The 22,062-nt window shown below is 49.1% G+C and overlaps 1 protein-coding gene and 1 long non-coding RNA gene across 4 annotated transcripts in view; one reads left to right on the top strand and one right to left on the bottom strand.

The window, feature by feature from the left end:
• Positions 1–3,045: 3,045 nt before the first annotated feature.
• Positions 3,046–22,060, bottom strand: LOC132646273 (uncharacterized). Of its 3 annotated transcripts, XR_009584389.1 has the most exons (4): positions 21,854–22,028; positions 8,538–10,449; positions 5,057–5,366; positions 3,046–3,580 (listed from the first exon to the last, which is right to left on the bottom strand). It is a non-coding gene; the product is annotated as an uncharacterized LOC132646273 (long non-coding RNA). The 3 variants fall into 3 exon arrangements; XR_009584391.1 differs by lacking the exon at positions 5,057–5,366 and having other exon boundaries at positions 3,048–3,580; positions 21,854–22,021; XR_009584390.1 differs by lacking the exons at positions 3,046–3,580; positions 5,057–5,366; positions 8,538–10,449 and adding an exon at positions 13,986–20,585 and having other exon boundaries at positions 21,854–22,060.
• Positions 21,008–22,062, top strand: part of Pik3r5 (phosphoinositide-3-kinase regulatory subunit 5) — a 61,513-nt gene continuing 60,458 nt past the window's right edge. Inside the window, exon 1 of the mRNA XM_060363443.1 lies at positions 21,008–21,100. The gene's annotated coding sequence lies outside the window, so the exon portion shown is untranslated. The remainder of the gene's footprint in view (positions 21,101–22,062) is intronic.

The raw sequence follows: 22,062 nt of genomic DNA, 5'->3' as shown, positions 1-22,062 counted from the left end.
ACCGCGGCTAGGGCTGGCGCTCAGGGAGGGTTGCAGAAGGACTACCTCGTTCTCAGAACCTTGCCCCTCATGTTTGCCCTTTGGCCAGGAACGGAGTCCCCTGATTTTAGCAGCTGGGGCCAGGCCCGGCCTGGGAGACTCTGAGCTGCACCTGCTTGCATGTCAATCGCGAGCTGTTCCCGAGGTGTCTCTTCAGGAGCGAGGCTACGGGGCCCAGAGCTCCTTCGGCTACGGGGCCCAGAGCTCAACACGGTTCTGACGTGCCGGCAGGTCTAGGCCTGTCCCCGAGGCCGCGTTCATTACACCCACTCCACCTGCACTGAGGCATTTTCCGGTGTGTACAGCTGCCCTTCCTTCCCATGACTTTCGGCATCTCCCTGCCCCCCGCCCCCTCCCTCTCAGCTTCAGCTTGTCTGTCTTGCAAGGCAGGTATGACACGGCCTGATCCCCTCACTGGTATTCTTGGAATTTAACTGTGCTGGTAAGCCCAGACTGGGCTATCTCCCGTCGTCCTCACACATTCCATCACTTCGGCCAGTTGACGTCTCTGGGCCATCTGGTCACCCACGGCAAGGAGTCAGAGGGTCAGGAATTCTCTCCCAGAGCCTCTGATCTAAAAAGGGCAGCTGAGGGACCGGAGCCCCCGACCAGCAAAGGGATCGGAAAACTGTGACCGGGACTCTCCATCTCGGCCATTCAGGCGTCTGTTCAGATGGTTCCCATCTGCCCGTGCGCTAGTTTCTAAGTATGTGGTTTACTTCGTGTGTGGACCTTTCCTGACTCCTCTGGCATGTCAGGCTCCACGGGCACAGAACTGGGCAGACACACCTGTGTACTCAGCAGGCTGCAAGCCCCGTGGGAAAGGCGGACATTTAGTAAACAGCAGCATAAACACCTGTGTGACGGCAGCACAGATAAGCAATATAGGAAGTGCGAACAGAGAGCTAAGGCTCGAGAGATGCCTCCTCAGTGAAGAGCTTGATGCTCTTACAGAGGACTTGGGTTCTGTTCCCAGCACCCTTTGGCGGTTCACAACCTCCTGTAGCTCCAGTTCCAAGGCCTCTTCTGGCCTCCACAGGCACCAGACACACAAGTGGTATGTATGTACACACACACACACACACATACACACACAAATACAGAAGATAAATACATATACAGAGACTATAGGAGCTGGGACTCTGGGCACAAGGAAGTAACATTTAAGTTGAACTTGACCCTTGAGAAGGTACTAGCCAGGTGAAGAGAATAGAGAGGACAGTTTTCCCAGTGGCCTGGACCTCGAAGGCGAAGGCTATGACCCAGGGGCAGCCTGGTGTGGTCAAGAGGCACAGCGGCAAGTCACACTTATTGGTCACTTGCTATGTGTCCAGCCTGTTCTAAGGGCTGGGCCAGTACAGTGCTTCTAATTCCTCGTTTCATGAACGAGGAAACTGAGTCATGGGGGCAGGGGTTAAGTCTCCCTGAAGTCACAGAGCTACAGAGCATCAGAGCCAACATTTGGACACCGGGAATCTGAGCCCAGGCCCGTATCCTCAGCCCTATGGCAGAAGCTCCCCACAAAGGTTAAAAAGTCATGGCATCAGTGGTGATACCATGTTGGGTGCATGTAAGAAGACAAAGTTGCATACTAGCTAAGTACCCTTCCACTGAGCTACCTCCTCAGCCAGAGGACAGGCTCTTTAGAAGAGAGAGACAGACACAGACTCAGACACCGAGAGAGACAGAGGGAAAGAGGCTAACCTCAGATAAAAACAGTCGTGAAGAGAGGAAGTGGAAACAAGGAGGCAAGAATGGCATAAGCACTTTCTCGTTTTCTTCGGTTTGCGCCGACAGTTGCAGCTGGCAGATGCTCCCTTGGTACTTCCGTAGTCTGGGCAGTCTTTGGAGTGCACTTTGTTCTCCAAGCCATGTCTACATAACAGCCTCATAAGGTCAGGACTGTCCGTCCTTCCCTCCATTTCAGACTGACATGGCTTGCTGACCGTGAGCTAAGGAGGTGGCTCCCCGGGTTTCTTACAGAGCTTGTCTGGACTCTGCTTTGATGGAGGCCGCTGAGGAACAACCCCATGGCTCTCACTTGCTGGGGAGGCACTGTCACCCAGCCTTGGGGATGTGTGACTGTAGCCACACTGCCTCCAGTGTGTTCCAAGCTGCAAGTAGGCGGGGAAGGGGGGTGGGTGGGGTGGGGCTGGGGTGAGTGGGGACGGCTGACTGGAGCTCACTCAGGGTTTGGGGGGAGCAGCATGACCGATGCTTCCCGCTCACGTCCTGAGAGGACTCAGGGCTCCACAGAACTGAGTGGCTCTGACCGTCACGGCAAACTCGGATGGAAGCATCCTCCACACCCCACCCCGGTGAGCGGCTTCTAAACAGCGGAAAGAACGTTCTGGAAGGCTGGCGGCCCCGCTCACATTTATGTCATCAGAGCTCATCCTGTGAGACCTGGCTGCCAGGCGGTCAGAGAAAGATGTGGGGCCCAGCCTGGGCTCGGAACCAGAGCCCTGGGTGTTCTGGGTCCGGGTTAGCTTAGTTGGCTGCCAGGCGGAGCTCTTAGCACTCTGGACGTCAGTTTGCATGGAAAGGCCTGAAGGTAGGTGGAAGGGAAGAGACTGTCAGGAGCCATGAGGTCTGAGGCCAGCCAGACACTCATCTTTCTAAAACGCTAGCATCCCCTAGTGGGAAAGATTCCATTTACACTACAGAGCTTTGTGCCTGAGCTTCCATGGTCACTCAGCATCAACTGAATTTTTGTTTTGCTTTGTTCTGTTTTCAAGACAGGGTTTCTCTGTGTAGCTCTGGCTGTCCATAGACCAGATTGAACTCGGAGATCTGCCTGCTTCTGCCTCCTGAGTGCGCAACCAGGTCCGGCCACTCCAACCAGAATTTAACATGTCCTTAAATGATGAATTTATTATTCATTAGACAAAAAACACTACTTGTGATTTTTGCCCTCAATAAATTAGCATGTTTTTTTTAAATATCATATAACATTGGTTAGAAAAAACAGGAAGTATCATTTATATCTATTTATCCATTTTTATCTATTACTACTACCTACTAGATCTGTCATTCAATCATGTAATTAAATACATTAATTAAGAAATGTACTATGGGGGCTGGAGAGATGGCTTAGCAGTTAAGAGCACTGACTGCTCTTCCAGAGGACCCAGGTTCAATTCCCAGTACCCACGTGGCAGCTCACATCTGTCTGTAATTTCAAGATTCAACCCCCTCACACAGACATACTATGCAGGCAAAACATTCAAGGCACACAAACTAAATAAAAATTGAAAAAAGAATTATTCAGTGTGTGAGGGAGCCTGGCTGCAATCTCAGTACTCAGCTTCCTGGGTCAGGAGGGTGCCAAGTTTGAGGTCAGCTGGGTCTTAATCCTGGGGTTCAGACTAGCGAAGATCAAGGAGAGTGAAAGGAGGTGATAGCACATCGCCTTGCCTTAGTCTGATGCACTGTGGTCATGTCTGGGTCCCCCAAATCCTCCTGGCCAGGAGCAGGTGAGCTGCGGGACGTCTCCCAATGCCGACAACATATTCAGGCTATCTTAAGCTCTTCATAATCACTGGGAAAGTACGTATTAAACCCATAATTAGATACCATTACAAACACAGCAGAATGGATTTTAACACTTTTTAAATTAACTTTTTAAATATTTTTGTTTGCTGTTTGTTTTTTCAAGACAGGGTTTCTCTGTGTAGCCCTGGCTGTCCTGGACCTCACTCTGTAGACCAGGCTGGCCTCAGACTCAGAGATCCGCCTGCCTCAGCCTCCCGAGTGCTGGGATTACAGGTATGCACCGCTGCGCTCAGCTCTTTTTAGATTGTTTACTTTATTAGTATGGGTGTTTTGCTTGCATGTATGTCTGGGCACCACTTGCATGTAGTCTCTTTATAGGACAGAAGAGGGCACTGAATCCTCGGTCACTGGAGTTCACTGCCCAGCCTTGGCCAGGGTTCACTGCCCAGCAGTGTGTGGTGGTTCACAACATTTGTGAGCCCAGTTCCCGGAGATCTGCCCACATCTCCACTGGCACCAGGCACACAAGTGATGCGCAGACATACATGCAGGCAAAACGCATTGGCAAGTTAGTTCCGAACAACTTTAGATTTGTTTTATCCGGGCTCCTTCTCGGATTGCATCTGTTGTTTTATTTTGGTTTTAGTTTTGAGAGAGGGTCTCACTGCAGCCCTGTGAGCTTAGGGCTCATGCTCACAGCCATGCCTCTGCCTCAGCTTTCTGAGTGCTGGGAGGAATACAGGCGTAAAACGCCAGCAGAGTTCCACATTAAGTCTTGACTGATTTTCATGAGCCCTCATTCTTATACTCTCCAATGGTTTGTTTGTTTGTTTTGTTTTCAGTTTTCTGTATTCATTCATAACGGCCGGTATAGATTCTCTTTTGTGGTACTGAGACCGAACCCAGGGCCTTGTTTACCATGGTGCAGAAGTCTCCCCGGGACACAGCCATAGTTGATTTCAAGGGTGTCTACTAAGTACAATAATGCAGCGCTACATTTCCTCAGACGGTTTTTACTGAAGGGGAGTACGAGCCCACTTCTCAGAGTGCCTCATAACAAGACCCCCCCCAAATACTTACATTTACGTAGCCCAGGTTGACCCCTAACCTCCTGATCCCCCTGCCTTCTCCTCCACAGTGCTGGTATTACAGCTGTGCACCATCACACCCAATTTTATGTGGTGCAGGGCCTCAAGCGTGCTGGACGAGCTCTTTGTCAACTGAGCCACATTCCCCAGCCCTCGCCACAGGGCATTTAGAGTTGGAAATGAGGTCTGGAGAGATGGCCCAGTGGTTAGGAGCACTGGCTGCTCTTCCGGAGGACCCCGGTTCTAGTCTCAGCACCCACCTGGCAATTAACAACCATCTGCAGTGCTGTAGGGGCCCTGACGCTCTCTTCTAACCTATCAGGGCACTGGGCATGAGCTGCAACAGACATACAGTCAGGCAAGACACTCACACACAAAATACAAGATACCAAAAGTTATGTAAAAAAATGAGTTACACTTCTTGACCACCATACCTTCATCATCACCCTGGCCTGACGGGCTGCCTGATGTCAGCACAGACAAACCCTTCTTCCTAAAGGTGTTTCTCACTGGAAGGAGAGACTGCTGCTCTTGTAGAGATTTTCTGGGCATGCTCACAGCCTGGTACGTGTGTCTGGCCATCCAGGTGTCCCTCATGGTCGTGCAGTCCCTGGACTTCCCAGGGTTTTCTCTCTTCCAGCTGCTTTCGCTCCCTGGGACAGCTGTACTTGTTAAGCAGCACCACTGATGGCTTCCCGCAGAGGCCATGGGAGTAGGATTTGGCTCACAGAGCCAGATTCCAGTCTGGTCAAATCAAATAAGTCCCAAGAAATACAGAAAAGAAGAAAACAATGATAAAAACAACAACAACAACCACCCCAATATCTATGAATGGAGCTTTTCCATCGAGCTGCCAGACAGGTCAAATGGTGCCATTTGTTTTTGTTTTCTTTTGTTTTTGTTTTTTTGGAAGAGGGTTTCCTGTTCTTCATGTCTGTGACAGAGATGAGGAGAGAGATGTGGAGAAGTATAAAACTCCACAAAACTCACTGTTCTGAAAGTCAGCTATTTGTCCTGTCACTGAACTCTTTTGGTTAACAAGATTCTGTAGAATTTTTTGTTTGTTGGTTGGTTGGTTTTTGCCATTCTCATTGCTTTCACGGAGAAACACATTTTGGAGGTCCTGGCCATTTTGAAAGTCCTTGAACCTTTCAGATCCATTTGGACAGGGCTGAATTTTTTGTAATACAGCTTATCCATGAAAATGGGATGCCTTGCCAAAACTCAGCTGTTAAATGTTTGCTGGTGAACATTTTATCCAAAGTGGGGATCCACAGCCTGTGCTGTACTGTGGTCTTTTGGGAGGGTCTTTAGTTCACGTAGAATAAGTTCCGAGGCTCATTTGTGTTGTATCTTGTTTCTAGTTTTATTTTTGAAGACTTGTCTTTATTCTATTATTATTTTCATTTATGTATGTGTTTACCTGCATGCATGTGTATGTACTATGGTTGGTGCCCACAGAATCCAGAGGGCACTGGGTACCCTGGGAATAGAATTATAGACAGCGGTAAGCTGCCACCAGGTGCTGGGACTTGAACTTTCATCCTCTGAAAGAGCAACCAGTGCTTTAACCACTCAGCCATCTCTCCTGCCTGTGGTTTGGGTTTTAAAGAGGGTGCTTCTATGTTATTGTATGTGAGGTCTCCTGGAGCCCAGACTGGCTGGCCGCAGACTCTCAGTGAAGCTGAAAATGATTAGGGAGTCGTGTTCCTCCTGCCTCTGCCTCCCGAGCGCGGGGATGGCTGGCGTGTGCCGCCGTGCCCCGTTTATGAAGTGCTGCGGACTGAGCCGGGAACCCAGGCCTTCCAACCTTCTAGACCAGCGCCCTGCCTTTTCACCAAAGCCCTCTTAGGAAAGCGTTACAGGTGTTTTCAGACGCCTTGTTTGTGGTTAAGGGAGTTCCAGTCTTCGTTTTCTATGAGGTTTTTGTTGTTTCACAAACTGATGATTTTTTTTCAATGTCTTCTCAGCATCCTGTCAGATAACTGCATGGTGTTTTTCCTTTCCCACGGCATGCTGAATGACAGCTGTGGGCTTTCAAATTACCCTTGTTCCTGGGACAAACCGGATGGTCACTGTGTGCATCACTTTCCTCAGTGTCTTTGCACATAGGCTGGCAAGCCAGCGGGGCCTGCTGTTTTCCTTCCGCTGTCGACAGGGTCTTTTCCTGCCTGGGACTCCGTACTCCCTGCGTAGACCAGGCCGGCCTCACCTCACAGAGCTCTACCTACACACTGAACACTGGGTGTTGCCACACCCAGCTCTTCCATGTCTTTATCTAATTTAGGTATCAAGGTTGTGATGAGTACACGGACATACACGCACACGCATGCACACACACGCGCACACACAGGGGCAGACAGGTTTCCGAGTTGAGGCTGGCTTGGTCTACACAGAGAGCCAGGACGCTAGGGACTTGTGCTTCTTGAACGATCCATTCTTGGAAGTTCACGAGAACTCATCTGTAAAATGGTCTGAGCCAGTTTTTTTGTTTTGTTTTGTTTACATAAAGATTTAAAATCACTATGAAAACTTGTCTGTTTTGCATTAATCTCTGGCCTCAGAATCCCAGTGTAGCAGAGGGTGACCTTGAACTTCTGAACCCCCAGGCATGAATCTGCACATTCCATTTGAGTGGTGCTAGGGATGGCACCCAGGACTTTCTGCTGAGCATGCGTCGTCTGTGCTAACCACTGAGCCACACCCCCAGGCCGGTATTCTGACGTTTCAAACAACTTTACATAAACAGGCTCTATTTCTTCTTGGGCTGGTTTCTCTCTGTGTCTTTTATTTATCTTTTTCTTTTCAAATCCCCATTTCACTTAAGTTCTGGCACTCATTGCGCTGAAGTTGACGGCGGTACCTCGGGGAGCTGCTGAAGTCACGGGTTGAATGTGTATGGTTGACATGAGTGTGGCCATGACAAGCACCTCAGCCCCTAACATACCCGGAAGGGTAAAGCCTTCCTCCATGTTGGCATGCTGACAGTGCGCGCGCGCGCAGAAACCACAGCTTCCTGCTCCCATTTGATTGCAGCCAGGTTAAGGGCGGCTGGCCTGCTCCGGAGCCGCTCCGGAGCCACACAGAGGCCGTTCAAGTCCCGGTGCGCGCGTGGCCGCTGTCGTCCACACGAGGGCGCACAGCCCGCCCGATGCCTGCTCTTCTGTACCCGCGCCGCGGTTTCCTCAGTCCCTGTCCCAGCCTCCACCGTCCAGGCCTGTCTTCTTTCTCAGCCGTGAGTTTTTACTTGTGCTGTCTACTTCTTATCTGCCTTCCCAGAGGAATAATTGTGTTTTCAAGTAATCATCTTCCGGTTTTACTGGTTCACAGGTATCACCCTTACCCCCTAACCCAGCTTGAAGGCCCCTTTTTTGTTTTGGGGGGAATTTTTTTTTTTTTTTTAATTCGGATGTGGTTTTCCAGGGGAGGGTTGTTTGTTTTCGGAACCGGATCTCATTATGTAGCCATGGCTGGCCTTGAACTCAGAGATCCTCCTGCCTCTGCCCCCCAAGAGCTGGAATTAAAAGCATATGCCACCACAGTTGGCCCTCTTTTTAGTTTAATAAAAAAAAAGTTTTTTTAGGCATGGTTTCTCTGTGTGGCCCTGGCTGTCCTGGAACTCTCTATGTAGAGCAGGCTGGCCTCAAACTCAGAAATACACCTGCCTCTGCCTCCTGAGTGCTGGGAGTAAAAACATGGGTCACCACACCCAGCCCCGGTTCTGTAGTGTCAGGGATCGAAACCTAGGATCTTGGGCATGCTACATCCAGGTTCTACCTCTGAGCTGCGCGTACCCTAGTTCTATTACCTCTGCCCCTCCCTTTTTTGGGGGGTGGAGGTGGAGACTTTTACAACTTTTCCAGCATCCCACAGTTTGGATAAATAATACTTTATCACTTTGTTGAAGGTACTTACAAGGTTTTCCACGGCCTCGAGCCTACAGAGATCCGCTGCCTCTGCCTCCCTGAGTGCTGGGATCTCAGGCATGCGCCTCGGCGTCCGGCTCCCGCTGTGTTTAAAGCTCTTTGAAGGGGCACTATTTACACGTGTCCAGTTCTGTGGTGCTTTGAACTTTTTTGGTTCTGTTTTTCACCCTAATTTAACGGCACTGTGGTTGTCAACAGGACAGAAGTTCTCCGAAGGGTTTCGAGATGTTCCTTGTGGCTTGTACGTGATTCATTTCAGTAAATGTTCTGTGTGTGCTCGAGAGAAATAGAGTTTGTTAATTATTGTGTTCAGGGTTCTGCTTCTACACTGATGTCCATCAAATCCACATTCATTAAAAAAATCAGTTCTATAGCGTTACTACTGGTTTTCCTTTCTCTCTTCTTCCTTCTCTGTTTTTGGAGACAGGATCTCACTATGTAGCCCTGGTCAGTCAGTCTGGAACTCCCATTGTAGATCAGGCTAGCCCTAAGGGCATAGAGATCTGTTTATTGTTTGACTCCCCCGAGTGCTGGGATTAAAGACATAAGCAACCACAGTCAGGTGGTTTTTCTTCTGAAGAATAAATAATTCAGAGATGTTTATTGAATTCACCTGCAATAGTCATGAACTTAATTTTGCTATATAGAGCTATTAACTATTGCCTTAGATGCGTTTTATATGAGAAAGTGGTTTTATAAACATGTAGATTTGTTTATTCATTGGTGAATTATGAGTGTATTGCTGCATAATATTACATATCTTTGTGTGTGTGTGTGTGTGTGTGAGAGAGAGAGAGAGAGAGAGAGAGAGAGAGAGAGAGAGAGAGAGGTGTCTCAGTCAGGGTTTCTATCATGATGAAACACCATGACCAAAAAGCAAGTGGGGAGAAAGTAGTTATTTGGCTTACATTTCCACATTGTTGTTCATCCCTGAAGGAAGTCAGGACAGGAACTCAAGCAGGGCAGAAACCTGGAGGCGGGAGCTGATGCGGATGCCATGGAGGGGGCTGCTCACTGGCTTGCCCCTCATGGCCTGCTCAGCCTGCTTTCTTATAGAACCCAGGACCACCAGCCCAGGGGTGGCACCACCCACCACGGGCTGGGCCCTCCCACACCGATCACTAATTAAGAAAATGTCCTGCAGCTGGATCTCATGGAGATAGTTCAACTGAGGCTTTTTTTCTTTCTCTCTGATGACTCCAGCATGTGTCAAGGGGACACAAAACCAGGCAGTATAGATAGAGACAGACAGACAGAGGGTCTTGTTATGCTTCTCAGGCCGGCTTTGAACTCCTGGCCAGCCGCCTTTGTGCCTCAGTCTCGGGGGTGGCTTCGGCTAAAGCCCGCACACCACCGCACCAGCTCTTCCTCTGCCTCTCCTAACACGTGTTGTGCCCATCACTTCCCCTCCCTGTGACCAAACTACCGGGAAGAACAACTTTGAGGGAAGGATGGATTTGGGGACCTGGTTTTCGAGTCCAGTCCACAGTCCTTGGCTCTGCTGGTTCAGGCACTGATGACGAGGCAGAACTTCATGGCGGTGGGTGCAGGTGGAGGAGGAGGCAGCTGGTCACAGTGGGCCAGGAGCAGGAACACAGAAGACTTTCAAGGGAGAACCCTGACCGCTGTGCCCCAGCGCTGTAGGGCCTCCAGTTAGGCACCACCTCCGAAGTTTCCGTACGTCCCCAAATAGTACCACTCACTGGGGACCAGGCATTGGACACCCGAATCTGTTAGGGGCATTTCATGTTCAAACCGCAACGCCTGTCTGTCTGAATCTGAAACGGACTTGACTCACCGCCTTCTTCGTAGTTAGAATTTTCAGGGTGTTTTTTTCCATCCTTTTACTTTCGGTCCGCCTGTATCTCCAAGTCCTAGGTGCTCCTCTCTGTCCTAGCCGGCTGTAAATGTCAACAAGGGAGTCTCAGCGGAGAGACTGAACTCACAATGATCCACCCGCCTCCGCCTCCCAAATGCTAGGTTTATAGGCGCTACCACACCTCTATTTGTAATGTTATATACATTTTTCACAGCTGATGTTATTTACAATTTTTCACAGCTTATAATAATAATGAAACTAGTGATCAGGTTCTTGCGGCTGGAGGGATGGCACAGTGGTTAAGAATGCTTATTGCTCCCCAACCCTCAGTCCTTGCCAGGTGGGAGAGCAGGCCCTGGTGTCATGACAGCAGAAAAGCCGTCCGTCCATGGCCCTCACCTGTGGCAGCATTTGGGCGAACGGGCCCTACACCTCACCTGGGCAGCACCGTAGAGTTGGTCCTGGACATGAGGGTTACAGCTGAGCCGGCCTTGAGGCATGAGCCTGGAGAGCCAGCCCCTGACTCTTGTCTGCTGTGCAGTGCCAAGGATGAGGGAGAGAGGCCTCCGTCCCGTCCCTCGCCCCTTGCCACCCATGGCAGGTGGGAGAGCTGTCCCTGTCCTCCCTTACCAGCTGCAACATGCAGGAGAACAGAGGGTCCTGTACCTTGCCTGGGCTGTAGGGTAGAGCTGGCCCTGGTTTCAGGGTTGTGGGAGGGCCGGCCCTGCGCTTCACCTGGGCAGCACAGGATAGCCGGCCTGATGGCAGAGGGAGGATGAGCCGGGGAGAGCTGGCTCTGCCCCTTGCCGGCTGCCGCACCGAATGGGACTTGGCCGTGGCCCACCCCGACATCTGCCGAGCACTGAGCTGCTGCAGAGCGTGGAGGGCCCGTGCTACAGACCCAGACTACAGGAGCTCCATGACACGGCAACAACCGGGTATCCAAGAAGAACCTCAGTATTAACAGACCACCGGACCGGAGGCCTCCTACCAGACCAGCGGTGCTCATCGCAACGAACATTCGCAAGCAAAGAAGTGTGGACAGAAGGGTATACTGGGACACGCCGTGACACACCACAGCTTCCACAATGAGATTTTTTTCTCTGTTGGGGCAAGGTTGCAAGGGTGGAGGGTGCGTCTGACGGGGGGAGACGAGTTGGCCTGGGGTGCATGATGTGAAATTCACAAAGAGCCAATAAAAAGTTAAAAAATAAATAAAAAACTCAGCGTGGTGGTGCACTCCTGTAATTCCTGTACTCTGGGAGGCAGTGGCAGAAGGATCTCTGTGAGTGCGAGGCCAGCCTGGTCTACAAAGTGAGTCTAGGACAGCCAGGGCTACAGAGAAACCCTGTCTCAAAAAACAACAACAGAAGGAAATAAACAAAAACAAACAACAAAAAAGAATGCTTACTGCTTGCCAAGCAGTGATGGCACACACCTTTAATCCCTCTGGGAGGCAGAGGCAGGGGAATCTGAGTTCCAGGCTAACCTGGTCTACAGATTGAGTTGCAGGACAACTAGGGCTACACAGAGAAACCCTGTCTCAAAGGGGGGGAGGGGGAAGTGCTTGCTGCTCATCTAGAATAACCTCGCTTATCTCCTGTCTAAAGTGGCTCACACCTGCCTGTGACTCTAGCTCCAGGAGTTCTCACACCCTCTTCTGTCCTCCAAGGCCAATTGTCACATGAATGCATGCCCACCACAAACACACACACTAAAAACAGAAGGTTAAAACAATGATAAATAAACGTTTTAAAAAGTTCTTGTGCATTACAGAATATTTTCTTCCTTCACAGACGTTACTAAAAGTGGAATTACTGGACTTAGGATTGTAGGTGCTAGCGATGGTTACATAGGCAACCCCAAAGTTACAGCTCTTTGCTGTGAATGCCGGAAATCTTCAGATTCCAGATGTCCGGAAAGTCGGCATGATACAGTTTCTGCTATCATTGCCTGTTGTCAGGTGGAAGTTTATATCTATTGCTTTGATTTACATTCTCCCTGTTAGCTTTAAACATCTTTTCATTTTCCTATACTTGTTGACACTTGAGCACCTGGGACAAAGTGTCAACTGAATTGTTCTTTTATTGTGGTTGATAAGTAGATTTTACGTCAGATATACTATGTATTCACTTTGGAAGCCCTTGTCATTTATTGTGAAGATTTTGCCACAGAATATCACCTGCATAGTAACGATTTTAATACGCACCTATGCAGACAATCATTTCCTTCATAATTTCTGATTTTCGGGTCAGCTGCCATTCCAATATCATACACACACTCCCTTTTCTTCTAGACCGTGCTCGTTTTAGTTTAATTTTGACCCCTGGAGTTTTCAGTCACTTAGGAATTTTAAGTAGTATAACATGTGACATACAACCCACACGTATTTTTTTCCTCCCAATGATGTGTTTGTTGTCATCCTGGACCATCTATTGAACAATGACTCTCATCTTCTTTACAGTATTTTTTAATCTGCTCAGACTCGCATCTTTGCTTCTGACACAGTTTAGTTGGTCTATTGCCTGGCTGACCCCGAACTTCAGCACTTGATTCATTCACTCCCTCATTCTGTTATTTTTTTTTTATAGTTTTTACTTAAACTTTTTCTTACAATATATTTTAATCCTAATCTCCTCCTAAATCCTTCCTACTTCCTACCCAGTCAACATCATGTGCGCTCTCTCTCTCTTCCCTCCAAAAAGAAAAACAACAACAACAAAAACCCCCACAAAAGTCAAAACAGAAAAAGAAAGAAAATCAGTAAGACAAAAAACTGCCAAAGCACATTGAGACAGGAGCTTCCTCTGTAGCCACAGGCCGTCCACAAACTTGAACTCCTCCTCTCCCGCCTTGGCCTCCTTCCTGCTGAGATTACAGGCATGTGCCACTGTGCCTGCTACTACAGCACCTACATTCTAAGCCTTTCTGGAACAGTTTCATCTCAGATGGCAGCATCTGCTTCATTTTTAAGACTCTGGGAATTTCTTTCTTTTTTCTTTTTTTCTTTGAACTCTGGGAGTTTCTTAACTATCCTTACATGATTGTTTTTCATGATGAAGTGTGACATTGTCGTGCCGCCCTGACCCGTAATCCTCAGTTGGTTTTTAGTGCAACCGTGTCATATTTACACACTTGTTTGAGAAAGAATGGGCACACTTCATAACATCCCTTTGCAATTCAGAGTCACATGTCTTTTTGCTGGGCGTGGTGGAACAGCCTGGGATACCAAAGACACACAATTTTTTTTTTTTCATTTATGACAGACAGACAAAGCAGCCCTGGTTGGCCTGGAAATCATTATGTAGCTCAGGCTGGCCTCAAATTCACAGAGATCTGCCTGTCTCTGTGCCTGGGTCAAATTTGGAATTTTTATAAGAGTTTTACAGAGATACATCTCACCCGTCATATAACTCACCCATTAAAAAATTCCAACTCAAAGTCAGACCTTCTTTGGGTATAGAGAGAGCTGAGGGGCAGCCAGGGAGCTTAGTGAGACCCTGTCTCAGAGAAGGGGCAAGGGACAGAGAGCTCAAGGGTAGAGCACTAGCCTAGTGTGCACAAGGCCTAGTAACAATAAATTCAGTCTGCAGTATAACACTCATACATGCACATGCGCACTTCAGTGTATTTTAATATACTCAAAATCATTTAATCATGCCCACAGCCAAGTCTGGAACATTTCCAACACCCCCAAAGGAAATCCAATACCCACTAGTTTTTACTTCCTGTTCACCAACCATTCTGGCCCTAGGCGATCATCAGTTTACTTCCTGTGTCTCCAGATCTGTCTTCACAGGACAGCTCACAGCAATGGGATCAGTGTGTGGCCCCTTTTCAGTGGCTGTGTTCATGGTACGTTCAAGGTTCTTCCGCAGCGAATCGAAAATGACAACCTCACTTCTCCTTAGGCCAAGCAACATCCGCTGTGTAAACACACTACATCTGTCCACTTATCAGCTGGTGGGCACACGTATTTCTTTTGTCTTTTCTTCATATGCCAGGTTTTCGTGTGGACTTGTGTTCTTGCTTCCTTGCGTTTATATCTAGGAGTAGAATTGTTAGGTCCTGTGGTAGCTCCGTTTCTAGTATGTTGAGGGATTACCAGGCTACTTTCCAAGATGGCTGTGCCACGTCGCGCTCCCAGCAGCAGCAGAGGTCTGAGGGCTCTGAGGTCTCCTGTCCTTGTCAGCCCCTGCTAGGATTTGTCTTTTTGATAATAGTGTGTGATAGCTCACTGCAGTTTTGATTTGCAGTTCTCTGATGACATTGAACACTTTTTGACATGCTTGACCATTTGTACATCTTGGAGAAATATTCATTTGACCATAGCATGTTTGCTTGTTTGTTTTCTCTGTGTAGCTCTGGCTGTCCTAGGATTCACTCTGTAGACCAGGCAGAGATCCACCTGCCTCTGCCTCCCACGCACTGGGATCAACGGCGTGTGCCACCTCTGAACACTGGGATCAATGGCATGCGCCACCTCTGCCCAGTGATACCCATGCTTTCTCCTGTGAGTTTTGTGGCCTTAGCTCTGCCATCTAGGTCTTTTGACTGTTCTGAATTAGGTTTTGTGTGTGGCGTGCACCAGGGACCTCAGCTTCACAGCTTTGCATATGGATATGCAGTGGTGTCAGCTCTCTTTATGGAAAAGACGGCTCATTTCCCTTTCAAATGGTCTTGGCGCCGGTGTCCAGATGTAACTGTCAACTGAGGGCCTGAATGTTGACCCTCCATCTTATTCCTCTCCTCTGTCACTTCATATTCTCAGTGCCCTGCTGTCGTGTTCCTCAGAGTCTTGGGACCGGGAGAGGTAAGTCTTCCCACCTTTCCCCTGGGTTGTTTTGCCTGCTCTGAGCCCCTGGCCTGCTTCCCTCCCTATTTGGTGCCAGGGTGGATAAAAGAAGCTGCATTTCTTTTCCTGTTACGCTTTCTCCTGAATGTCCTATGTTTTGTATACATTTCCATTTCTGAGTTAGTTCCCTTATTAGTGCTAAACATTTTCCACCCATTAGTTGTGGTTTCTTAGGTAGATAATCATATACATACATACATACATACATATATACATGCAAACATACACACATACATATGTCCACACATACCTAATATGTTCATAATGATGAGCTTGACTTTTCCTTCCCAAATGCATGCCTCTGTTTTCTTCTCCCCTTACTTTCTCTTATTCATAATGACAGAGATTCTTGTTTTCATCGGGACGCTTTTATTATTAAGGACCGTGTCTCCTCTTCGTCCTTCCTCATTAGGCATCCCACTACAGTTTGAGTGAGGCACACACCATTTATCATGTCACCAAAGTCAGCTTGTATTTCTAGTCACTGAGCTCTCATCAGGCCACATCCTCTCGGGGTAATTGTATTGCTGGGTCTCTGGAGTCCAATTCATGTGATGAACAACATTAATAAACTTTTACATCGATCCCCCCCTGTTATAAACTAATTGTCTCCCCTCCAGTGGGAACAAATGAGCTCACATTAACAGAAATAGCTCAGGTTTCAGAGGCACATGAGCCCACCTGTATAATACAGAGCAGATGTTACCGGCTGAACGCCAACGGGTCCAATCTAGTTGGCTTGTAAGGAAGGGGTTTTAAAATACTGTTTTGAATTAGTCGCCAGCATTTAAAGATTAGGGAATTTCAGATAAGAATTCCAATTTCCTTTTTGTCTTTAAATCTCTTGCGATCTGGCCATTCTAGTTCCTGCATCTCCACAAGGCCACAGCAGGCTGAGGCTGGGCCCCAGGGGTGCTCTTCAGAGGCCTCTTCCCTTACCTCATTAGCATTCTATCTGTCCCCTATTGTCTCCCTATCCAATTGTCTCCCAGACATCAGGGTCAAGGGTCAGTTACCAGTTTTTTGTATTTGTGCAATTGCTTTTCTTACAATGGAATTAGGTGGAAGGGAAATATTTCTTGTAATGATGTCTCTAGAAAATGTAGAGGAAATCAAAGAGGCCAAGGGGGGCTATATGCTTCGAGGGAGCCAGGGGCAGCAGGCTTCTCAGGGTGTGTGAAGAATATTCCCAGAGGGTTGGTACACAGTTGGCATCTGTTGGGAGAATTAGATGTAAAACGCCACCGGAAAATAGAGCATTGCAAGAAGAAGATATAAAGCTGCACTGACTGGGAACACACACTTGCACACACACACCACACTGACACTCGCACAGGGTTGGGCTGGGGAGGCTTTAAAGCGTAAACCAGGCTGTTAGGAAATGTCAGGACGTGTTAAGGAAAACCCATCTCCTGAGCCTGCCCCTGAGTCTGCCCTGCCTGCCTTGAAGAGATATTTATGTTTCTGATCTGTGCTCCGGTCTTCCTGCTTATTTCTGAGAAGTTTCCCAGCAGTGACTGTGCCGCGGTCAGTCTCCCTGCGTAGACCAGGGTACAAAAGCGTTGGAAGTTCAAAGCCACACTTTCCCCTCATCTCTAAGAGGCCAGCACCGGGGCCGGTTCCTCCCCAGCCATCTTGGACCTTTGTTCTGTGGTACCCGAGCTCTCAGAGACCCTAACAGAAGCACCTCTTTTTTCTTCTCCCCCTGGAATTCCTTTCCCATAAGGGTCACATATGAACCTGTGACGCTGACAAGGCACAAGGTCACACCCTTGTAGAGAGCAACACGGTTGCGATCGGTTGCTTTGGGAGGGACAGTGGTGCAGCTTGGCCCCACACCCATCAGTCCCTCAGTGTGCAATCTGGATTTTATGACGGCGACACAATGGCCAGACCTGGAGAGTCTCCCGAGCTCATGCCCAGGGCCACAGAAACTCCTCGAGTCCTCGGCTCAGCCAGGTAACGGTACACAGGGTGGCTCATGTGTGCCAGTCTGCTTGATTTGTTTTGCCTGTTGTTTTGACTCAGGGTCTCACTACCCAGCCCCAGCTGGCCTAGAGTTTACAGAGCTGCCAACAGGTGCCCGCCTCTGCATCCTGGGCACCGGGGTTGTACTCCCGAGACAGCAGCCATGTTCTAATGCTCTTAGGCTCAGCCACGACGTCAATGTTCCTTAAACCTTATTTCTTTAGATTTACTTATTTTATGTGTTGTGAGTGTTTGCCTGCATGTATGTAGACACTCCTGGTGTGTGTGGCCTGACGTCCATGGAGGTCAGAAGCCGGTGTTGGAGTCCCTGGAAATGGAGTTACAGATGGTTGTGAGGCCCCCACCATGTGGGGCCTGGAGAGTTGAACTTGGGTCCTCTGCAAGAGCAGACAGTGCTCTTACCTGCGAGCCATCTCTCCAGCCCCCCAAAACACTACTTTGTCATAGCACATTACTTTTTTTTTTTTAATTGAGACAAGGTGTTACCTAGCCCAGGTTGGGCTCAAACTTGCTGTGAATGGGGGAGGACTTTGAACTTCTGACCATCCCGTGTCTGCCTCTCCAGTGCCAGGATCTCAGGTGTGCGACGCTGCATGGTTTATGTGAAGGATCAAACCCGGGCCTTCGCACTTGCGCTGCCAGCTGAGTCAGACCACCGCACTGCTAACTTAGAGCTGGCTACAACCTGCACCTGCTTTGTTGTTTTCGAGTCTGTACCTTTATCGTATTCACCTGTGGCTCACCGTGTAGGTTTTAGTGTCAGGTTAAAATGAAGTGAGAAGCCTTTCAGTAGTTTTTAAGATTTGCCATTTTTCATCTTTGTTTTTAAAGGTTGGCTTACGTTTGGAATAATCTGGACTGGTAAAAAAAAAAAAAGCTGTAAACACATAGCATCTATAAAGCTTTTCCTAGCTCTCTCGAATATCGGTATTGAACACAGCATCTGATCATTGGAATTAGGCCTGGGGAGCTGGAGAGGCAGCTCAGTGGCTGAAAGCGCTGGCTGCTCTTCCGGAAGACCTCTGTAACTCCAGTCCCAGGAGGCTCTGACACCCTCTTCTGGCCTCTGCGGGCACTGCATGCAAACGGTGCACAGACAGACAGACACATAAGGTAAAAATAAACCTTAAAAAGCTATGATTAGTATAGACACCTATGATTAGTATCGACACAAGTATTTTTTGAGCCTGGATCTTGCTGAGTCGTTCAGAGTGGCCTTAAACTCATTGCGTTCCTACCTTGGCCTCCCAGCGTTGGATGACTGGCATGTGCCACCATGCCCAGGTGGATAGGTTTTATTCAAATTTTGCCAATTGTTCTATTAAATGTCCTTCTTTCGGTCTGGGAGCCAATCCAGAATCTCTCATCACACACAAGTATTGTGTGTAATGGCTCCCCAACCTTTGTGTGCCTCAGCTTTGACACTGGTATTTTGTAGAATGGCTCTCAGTTTGGGTTAGTCTCATTTTTCCCCCTGTGATCAGACTGAGGCAAAACATTTCAGGCGAGCATATCTCAGAAATGACACACCTTCCTCAGGCCCTCGAGTCACGGGACTCCTTATGATGTCAGTTTTGCTCAGCTGGCGTAGGGTGTGTCTGCCTGGTTTCTCCACTTCAGAGTTTCTGTTTTCTGCACATCTATCTGATGGGAAACTAAGAGCGAGCAGCCCCTTTTCCCTTAGTCTCTTCAGGCCGCAATATCCAAAACACCACACTCGGAGTGGCAAACGTTTCTCTGGAGCCCGGAAAGCCTAAGAACGAGCTGGCAGAGCCAGCACCTGGTGTGGCCCGTTCCTCACAGATGGGGTCTGCTGTGGGTCCCCACAGGGGCAAGGTGACGTTTCTGTGGGTCCCTCCACAAGAGCATTGATTCATCTTGAGGGAGGAACAAGATGGCTGAATCATAACTACAAAGGCTTCGTCTTCTTACTGCCCTCACTGGAGGCTAGGTTTTGTAAAAGGGGCCCGGTAGAGCACCGTTTTCATCGTTCGTTGGCCCACTGCCCGTACTTTTCGTTTTAAAAGTTTTTAACTTTATGTGTAGAGGTGTTTTCCTTGCATGTATGTCTGTGTGGTACATCTATGTCTGGTAACCAAGGCAGTCAGAAGAAGGCAGCAGGTCCCCAAGGACTGGAGTTGTAGATGGTTGTGAGCCACTATGTAGGTGCAGGGAACTGAACCAAGGTCCTCAGGAAGAGCAACATGTGCTCTTAACTGCAGAGCTGTCTCTCTAGCCCCCTGGCCCACTGCATTTACCAATCACAGATGGTACCTGCCTGCTGGCAATTTCTTTCTTTTTAAATTATGTGTGTGTGCATGTGTATGCGTGATGTGTGTGTATGTGAGGGTGTGTGTGTTTATGATTAAGTGTGTGTATGATGAGTTGATGTGAGTGCATGTGTGTGTGATGTGTGCATGTGAGTACGTGCGTGCGTGTGTGCGTGCGTGCGTGCGTGTGTGTGTGTGTATGATTAAGTGTGTATATGATGTGTTGACGTATGTGAGTGCAGGCTTGTATGTGCCCATGCTCTTATGGAAGTCAAAGGACAACTTTCAAGAATCCTCTCTCTTCTTCCATCACAGGTTCCAGAGATGGGGCTCAGGTGGTCAGGCTTGCAAAGTGAGCCCCTTTCCCCACTGGGCCCTCTTGCCAGCCTCTGCTGGTAACGTCTTTGCTTTCTTTCTTTTTTTCCTTCCTTCCTTCCTTCCTTCCTTTCTTTTTGTTCATTTGTCTTGCTTTGCTTTATTTATTTACTTACTTACTTATTTGAGACACTTTCTCTGTGTAGTCTTGGCTGTCCTGGAACTCACTCAGCAGGCCAGGTTGACCACAGAGATCTGCGTACCTCTGCTGCCCGAGTGCTGGGATTGATACAGTGCGTCCAGGTGTCCTGTTTCCCAGCTCACATGGGATCAGTCTTTACCCAGGAATGACTGGCAGATGAAGTGATGTGCTGACTGGCTACAAGTCAGCAAGTGAGTGAGGGAGGCAATCTAAACAGAAATGGGAGTATGGGAGGGGAATGGAGGCATGAAAACCCCGTGAAGACTCCCCACCTTGTGTTCTGTGTGCTGACATGTGGTACCATGAGCAGAATACTCATTTTAAAGAAAACGTGCAGGAGCTCGGATGTGAGCTGACTGCCTAGGCTTCCTGTGCTGGGACCTTGTCCTCCACACGAGCTGCTAAGAGCTGGAGCCTGTTGGAAAGAAATGAGGTTGCAGGATGCTCTTGTGTGGCAGAGAGGTGCAGTGGCGCCAGAATCACAGTTTCAGCCCAAGAAAGAAGCCCAGGCTACCATTTCGAGAGGGACGGACAGATGGACGAAACCACTCTGGGAGAAGAGAAGCAGAAATGCAGTGATTCCAGTGCTAAAGGGAGGATGGAGAAAAGGAAGCCAGAATCAGTGGTCTGAGGTGAAGTGTGTTCAGGAACCAGGGAGTTTCCTCGGAAAGGTGGCAACAGCAGGGCGTGAAAACCAGCACCCTGGATTTGGCATTTGAGGTTTTCCTGGTGACCTTCTTTTAGAACATTGTGGAATAAATGTAAGATGAGGAAGTCAAAGCAGGGCAGGCTGCTCTTTGAAAACATCAGGCAAGGAAGGGAAGGAGAGCGACTGCAAACAGCCATGTTTGTAAGCAAATCTACAAAAGAGCTGCACAGAGCTGTTGGAACACAACCAGGGCCTCCACGGGGCAGAGGCGCTCCCGGGACTTCTCAGCTGACCTGGGGGAGTGTTTCTGGGAGCTGGAGTCATTTCAGTTTCTGTCTAGAAGATGCCAGATGCTCTTGTGGTCTGGCCGGTGCTCAGCCCGGCAGGGACAACAACACAGCCAGCATTGAAGGGAGGATAATTTCAAACTCAACATCTGGGCCACAGCTGCTTGTAAGAAAGGTTTCTGGGTTTCTGAGGGTCTGAGCTGGGGTTTTAGCCTTATTCTGCCTTCAGTTTTACGAACACCGAGGATACAGAAGAAGGCAAACATCCCGTAACTTTTCCACCATGTTACTGTGCTGCCAAAAGCCCTCTCCACCGTTTCCATCTGGCGCACACTGTCCATCTTCTCTACTCCTTTAGAGTGGAGTCTGTTTCAATTTCCCACCTAGTTCCAATTTTGCGCCCGACCAAAGGGTACTTTCTGTTTCTGCCCATTTGGGGAAGTTGCTTTTTCTTGGTATTTAGGGAGTCAGGAAAAGAAAAGCCATTGGGTTTTCACATGAGCCTTCAGGTAGGGGTTGTGGCTTTTGACCAACAATAACGGACGACCTTGTAGTCGGTTTTGGACCTACTTCTGGGAAAGCGGACCCGGCTGAGGTGATGGGAGATTCTGGTACTGTGAAGAGGCTTTGGCAACGTGGGACCAGAGGCTGGGGAAACAGTGCTGGACGTTTGGACGGGCTGGACGTTTCTAGGCAGGACGGAGTTGAGCGCTCGTGAGCCCAACACGGATGCGGGCCTTTAAGGGTTAAGAGCACCCGAAAAAATAGAAGTAGTAGGAGGAAGTGGGGCGCTGGGTCGCAATGTGAGAAGGAAGCAGCTCATAGGAGCTTCCTCTTTCTCCTCCTTCCCCGAAGCCCCCACCCACCCCTCCTGCTCAGACAAAACGCTTTTCCGCCCTCCCCCTCCCCGGAACCTCACCTTATTCTGGGGTGGGATTGGCTGGTCCACAGGCCGAGGCTCCTCGTTCCCTGGATCAAGCGGGGTCCCAGCGCAGGGCAACTTCTCAGATGCTTTTGAGTCCTGGAACTCCAGGGACGGATGTGCCGGCTTGACGCGGTCGGGCCACCAGGGGGCGGGAGAGGCCGGCTGGGCGGCTAGCTCCGCCCGGACTCCGCCCCCGCAAAGCC

This window comes from Meriones unguiculatus, chromosome 11, assembly GCF_030254825.1.
Source record: "Meriones unguiculatus strain TT.TT164.6M chromosome 11, Bangor_MerUng_6.1, whole genome shotgun sequence".
Classification (NCBI taxonomy): domain Eukaryota; kingdom Metazoa; phylum Chordata; class Mammalia; order Rodentia; family Muridae; genus Meriones; species Meriones unguiculatus.
Note: the sequence above shows the minus strand (reverse complement) of the source record. Positions and strands in the feature narration are given on the sequence as shown.